We start from the raw sequence: 6,710 nt of genomic DNA, 5'->3' as shown, positions 1-6,710 counted from the left end.
TCTTTCCCATAGTTAGTAAACACAATAACTTTTGCGCAAACCAATCAAAATAAGGTTATTGCGATTTTTTTTTTACCAAAAATATGTAGCAGAAAACAAATTGGCCTAAAATGTTAAAAAATTTAGATTTTTACATTTTGTTTTGAAAATTTCATAAGAGAAATGTGAAAAATATTGTTATTTTTTCAGAATTGTCGCTCTCTTTTTGTTTATAGCGCAAAAAATAAAAATTGCAGAGGTGATCAAATACCATCAAAAGAAAGCTCTGTTTGTGGGAAAAAAAGGACGTCAATTTAAATTGGGCACAGCGTCGTACAACCCCGCAATTGTCCGTTAAAATCACGCAGTGCCGAATCGCAAAATAGGGCCTGGTCTTTGAGCAGCCAAATCCTCCGGGGCTTAAGTGGTTAAAAAGGGAAGAACACTGCACCTAGAAAGCTTTATACAGGTACACACGACTTCTCTTATTTGCAAATAGTTTCAAAGTATTGTAAGAGATGATTTATAAAATGATATAGTAGAGGGATAGGCCGCTCACGAGGAAATAGTTCATCGATTGGATATGTAAAATAGTAAACTAATTACTATGTAGACGAAATTCCAAGATCTGAGTATTTTGTTCTATTTTGGGTGTGAGATCTCTTCTGTCCATGTGAAGTCATTCATCATTCTGCATACAGCCGCACAGATCCTGAATCTTCTTGTGTTGGAATTAATTAATTGTCACTCCTAACTATACATTATCTATGAATGTGATACACTGCGCTGTAAAAATTACCCTCACGCACGAGCGTGCTTTTAGTCTTGTGTCATCAATTAGGAAAACTATATAAATATGAAATAATTTGATTTTGTGAATCGAGAATCTCATCTTTTTTTAGGTAAAAAAAAAAAACAATTATAATTTAATGTGGTGGATGGAAAATTCATCTGCTGTACTCGTGTTCTGTTGCTACCACTACCACTAGGCAAACTAGGCAGCCGCGTAGGGCGCACTGCTGCCTAGGGCAGTGGTGTATTTTAGTTTTGTGCTGCCCTAGGCAAGACAAAAATTGGGCGCCCCCCTCCCCCTCCTATGTAAATGTGCCCCACTCCTCCGTTTTTAATGGATGTCACTCCCTACCAAAATTGAAAGACTACAAGTCCCAGCATGAACCCCTGAGATCTCACGAGAGGGGGGGGGAGTGGTGGTGGGAGAGAGAGAGAGGGGGTGGGTGAGGGAGAGAGAGAGAGAGGGGGCATGAGAGAGAGAGAGAGAGAGAGAGGAGGGATGAGAGAGAAAGAGGGGGTGAGAGAGAGGGGGGTGAGAGAGGGGATTAGAGATAGAGAGAGAGGGGGGAATGAGAGAGAGAGGGGGTGAGAGAAAGAGGAGGATGAGAGAGAGGGGGGATGCGAGAGAGAGAGGGGGATGAGAGAGAGAGAGAGGAGGGATGATAGAGAGAAAGAGAAGGGGATGTAAGGGAGAGAGAGAGGGGGAAGAGAGAGGGGGGATGAGAGAGGGGGGATGAGAGAGAGAGGGGGGTGAGAGAGAGAGAGAGGGGGGATGTGAGGGAGAGAGAGAGGGGGGTGAGAGAGAGGGGTGGGAGAGGGGGATGAGAGAGAGAGGGGGTGAGAGAGAGGATGAGAGAGGGAGGGGGGTGAGAGAGAGGGGGATGAGAAAGAGATAGGGGGTGAGAAAGAGGATGAGAGAGAGAGGGGGAGGAGAGAGAGAGGGTATGAGAGAGAGAGAGGGGGGATAAGAGAGAGAGAGAGAGAGAGAAAGGGGGGCTGAGAGAGAGAGGGGGTGATAGAGAAAGAGAGAGGGGAGGTGAGAGAGAGAGAGAGAGAGAGAGAGAGAGAGAGGGGGGGGGGTGAGAGAGGCAGCTCTAGCAACTAGTGGCCAATAGAGTCTAAGGTGGAGGAGGGCTTTTCGGACGCCCCCCCTACAAAGTGCCGGCCTAGGCCCGGGCCTTGTCGGCCTAGGCCAAAATACAGCACTGGCCTAGGGTGCAGCCATAGCCAGGGGGGTGTAGGGGGGTCTATGGGGACCCTAATGTAAGGGGGGCTTTGGGATGCTAATGTAAGGGAAGACTTTGGCCATCCTAATGAAAGTAGGGTCTCTTTTGTAAGGGGGAACACTGGGGACCCTGATGTAAGGGGGAAACTCTGGGGGCCCTGGTTTAAGGGGAGGGGACACTTGGGACCCTGATGTGAGGGGGAGGGAACTTCGGGGACCCTAATGAAAGGAGGGCAGGCCTAAAGCCGTGTAAGGGGCCCCAAAACTTCTGACGGCTGCTCTGTTCCCCACACCCTGCGCCAGCATTCTGCATACCGCTGCAGGATTGGTTGATGCTAGCTGAAGACAAAACTGTCTCCTGCAACCTTCACCCAATCAGTGAAGAAGAGGTATCTAGCCAAAGAGGTGCTGCGCAAGCTGTGCTGCGCACAGCATCACTTCCTCCGACCTCCCCAGTCAGTCTGCTCACGGACCTAAGGTTGTCAAGGGGGTAAGAAAGCATCCCTGTACAGGCTGCATTTGGAGACGTTATTTATTTTTTTGGGGGGAGGGGGAGGGTGCAAGTGGCTGGCCTTGCCTAGGGTGAAAAAGAGTCTAGTACCGGCCCTGTCTGTTTAGGGATTTTATAATAAGCATGCATAGGTTGTGCAGTCCATTGCGTTAGGGTCTGCACCCCGAAGCTCAAACACACATAGTTACATAATTAGTAAGGTTAAAAAAAAGACAGAAGTCCATCTAACTCAACCAATAAAAAACAAAAAAAAAGCAACAACCATACAATCCCATATACACAATTACAAAAACCCCCAGAAAAGCATGATCCAGTCTGCTCCAGCGGGGGGGGGGATTCCTTCCTGATGCCCCGAAAGGCAATCGGATATTCCCTGGATCAACTTTACCTATAAATATTAGTACCCATTTATATTATGTACACCTAGGAAACAATCCAGGCCTTTTTTAAAGCAATCTACTGATCTGGCCAGAGAACCACCTCTGGAGGGAGTCTATTCCACATTTTCACAGCTCTTACTGTGAAGAAACCTTTCCGTATTTGGAGATGAAATGTCTTTTCCTCTAGACGTAAAGAGTGTCCCCTTGTCCTCTGTGATGACCTTAAAGTGAACAACTCAAAACCACATTCACTATATGGACCCCTTATGTATTTATACATGGAGATCATATCCCCCCTTATGTATTTATACATGGCGATCATATCCCCCCTTATGTATTTATACATGGAGATCATATCCCCCCTTATGTATTTATACATGGAGATCATACCCCCCCCCCTTTATTTTTCTTTACATGGTGATGGGCAACCAAACTGATAAGAGGCATGGAGGAGCTCAGCTATTAAGGAAAGATTAGAGGAAATTAATTTATTATTTCTTGAGAAGAGGAGATTAAAGGGGGATATGATCTCCATGTATAAATACATAAGGGGGGATATGATCTCCATGTATAAATACATAAGGGGGGGATATGATCTCCATGTATAAATACATAGGGGGGGATATGATCTCCATGTATAAATACATAAGGGGGGATATGATCTCCATGTATAAATACATAAGGGGGGGATATGATCTCCATGTATAAATACATAGGGGGGGATATGATCTCCATGTATAAATACATAAGGGGGGTATGATCTCCATGTATAAATACATAAGGGGGGATATGATCTCCATGTATAAATACATAAGGGGGGTTATGATCTCCATGTATAAATACATAAGGGGGGATATGATCACCATGTATAAATACATAAGGGGGGATATGATCTCCATGTATAAATACATAAGGGGGGATATGATCACCATGTATAAATACATAAGGGGGGATATGATCTCCATGTATAAATACATAAGGGGGGATATGATCTCCATGTATAAATACATAAGGGGGGTTATGATCTCCATGTATAAATACATAAGGGGGGTTATGATCACCATGTATAAATACATAAGGGGGGATATGATCTCCATGTATAAATACATAAGGGGGGTAATGATCTCCATGTATAAATACATAAGGGGGGATATGATCACCATGTATAAATACATAAGGGGGGATATGATCTCCATGTATAAATACATAAGGGGGGATATGATCACCATGTATAAATACATAAGGGGGGATATGATCACCATGTATAAATACATAAGGGGGGATATGATCTCCATGTAAAAATACATAAGGGGGGTTATGATCTCCATGTATAAATACATAAGGGGGGATATGATCACCATGTATAAATACATAAGGGGGGATATCATCTCCATGTATAAATACATAAGGGGGGGGGATATGATCTCCATGTATAAATACATAAGGGGGATATGATCACCATGTATAAATACATAAGGGGGATATGATCACCATGTATAAATACATAAGGGGGGATATGATCTCCATGTATAAATACATAAGGGGGGTTATGATCACCATGTATAAATACATAAGGGGGGATATGATCTCCATGTATAAATACATAAGGGGGGATATGATCACCATGTATAAATACATAAGGGGGATATGATCACCATGTATAAATACATAAGGGGGGGGGATATGATCTCCATGTATAAATACATAAGGGGGGTATGATCACAATGTATAAATACATAAGGGGGATATGATCACCATGTATAAATACATACGGGGTCTATACAGTGAACTTAGTGTTGATATTTACAGAGGACAAGGGGGCGCTCTTTACGTCTGGAGGAAAAGAGATTTCATCTCCAAATACAGAAAGGTTTCTTCACAGTAAGAGCTGTGAAAATGCTATGAAAATGTGGAATAGACTCCCTCCAGAGGTGGTTCTGGCCAGCTTTACAAAAGGCCGGGATTCTTTCCTAAAAAACATATTATAACCGGGTACTCACATTTATAGGTAAATCCAGGGAATATCGGGGATAAGTAAGGAATTTTTTTCCTCTGATGGAGTAAATTGGATCATGCTTTGCTGGGGTTTTCCTCCTTATCTGGATCAACTTTGGGTATAGGATTGTGTATATGTGATTGTATGGTTGGTTGTTGAACCCTACAGACTAAGACTGATATGCCATTACATTTCATGTGCGTGTAAAGGCAGGCGTCCCAATACTTTTGGTAATATAGTGTATGTATGTATATATATATATATATAGACCTTATGAGATGGAAGGGGTAAAATAACAATAATCCACATGGATGAAATACTCTCTAAAATGCAACAGAGCATCACAGCACCCAAATGGATATTCCAGATATTGGGGGTGGGGGAGTCTGGTATAAGTTTCTTACATTTATTGGGGGTTCCTGAAGTGCCATTTCCCATATCTAGATCCCAGCTGTTTTCCCACCCTTGGAATTTTAGAAGTTCTTACCCATTCCATGGTGCCAAACACCAAATATAGTGGAAGCCCTTTACAATGGGCAAAGCAGGTGTACAGACCCAGATATTCAAAATAGGGATGGTGGGAACCCCTCATAATGGGCACAGCAGGTGTAGAGACCCGGAAACTCAGCACAGGGATGGTGGGAACCCCTCATAATGGGCACAGCAGGTGTACATACCCGGGAACTCAGCACAGTGATGGTGGGAACCCCTCATAATGGGCACAGAAGGTGTACAGACCCGGGAACTCAGCACAGGGATGGTGGGAACCCCTCATAATGGGCACAGCGGGTGTTCAGACCCTGGATTTCAGCATATAGATGGTGGGAACCCCTCATAATGGGCACAGCAGGTGTACAGACCCGGGAACTCAGCACAGTGATGGTGGGAACCCCTCATTATGGGCACAGCGGATGTACAGACCAGGGAACTCAGCACAGGGATGGTGGGAACCCCTCATTATGGGCACAGCGGATGTACAGACCAGGGAACTCAGCACAGGGATGGTGGGAACCCCTCATAATGGGCACAGCAGGTGTACAGACCCAGGAACTCAGCACAGGGATTTGGGAATCCCTCATAATAGGCTTAGCAGGTTGCAAACCCAGGAACTCAACTCAGGGATACTGGGAGCCCCCTTTATAAATGGGCACAGTAGATGTGTAGACCCAATAACTCAGCTCCAGAAAAGTGGGAGCCCCCAATAATGGGCACAGCAGGTATATAGACCCAGAAACCCAGCACATGAATGGTGGGAGCCCCTCATAATGGGCACAGCAGGTGTACAGACCCTGGAACTCGGCACAGGGATGGTGGGAACCCCTCATAATGGGCACAGGAGGTGTACAGAGCCGGGAACTCAGCACAGGGATGGTGGGAACTCCTCATAATGGGCACAGCAGGTGTACAGAGCCAGGAACTCAGCACAGGGATGGTGGGAGCCCCTCATAATGGGCACAGCAGGTGTACAGAGCCAGGAACTCAGCACAGGGATGGTGGGAACCCCTCATAATGGGCACAGCGGGTGAGCAGACCTGGGAACTCAGCACAGAGATCTTACCAATACAGTCACCAAAAGGATAGAAGAAGCTTTTTTGCTGTTCTGTCAGTAATAAACACAGGGATCCTCTTATTTAGGAACAAAGGTGTTCATGGAGCAAAGCCCATCCCCCACACGGCTAGAAAGCACCCCCTAGGGACACTTTTAATCCTTTGATCACCCTCTGGTGTTAACCCCTTCCCTGGCAGTGTCATTATTACAGTAACAGAGCATATTTTTAGCACTGATTACTGTAGTAATGTCACTGGTCACCCCAAAAGTGTAAAAAA

Source organism: Pelophylax lessonae (genome assembly GCF_965119305.1).
Source record: "Pelophylax lessonae genome assembly, chromosome: 8".
In the NCBI taxonomy this organism is placed as follows: Eukaryota; Metazoa; Chordata; class Amphibia; order Anura; family Ranidae; genus Pelophylax; species Pelophylax lessonae.
This window is presented reverse-complemented; position numbering follows the sequence as displayed.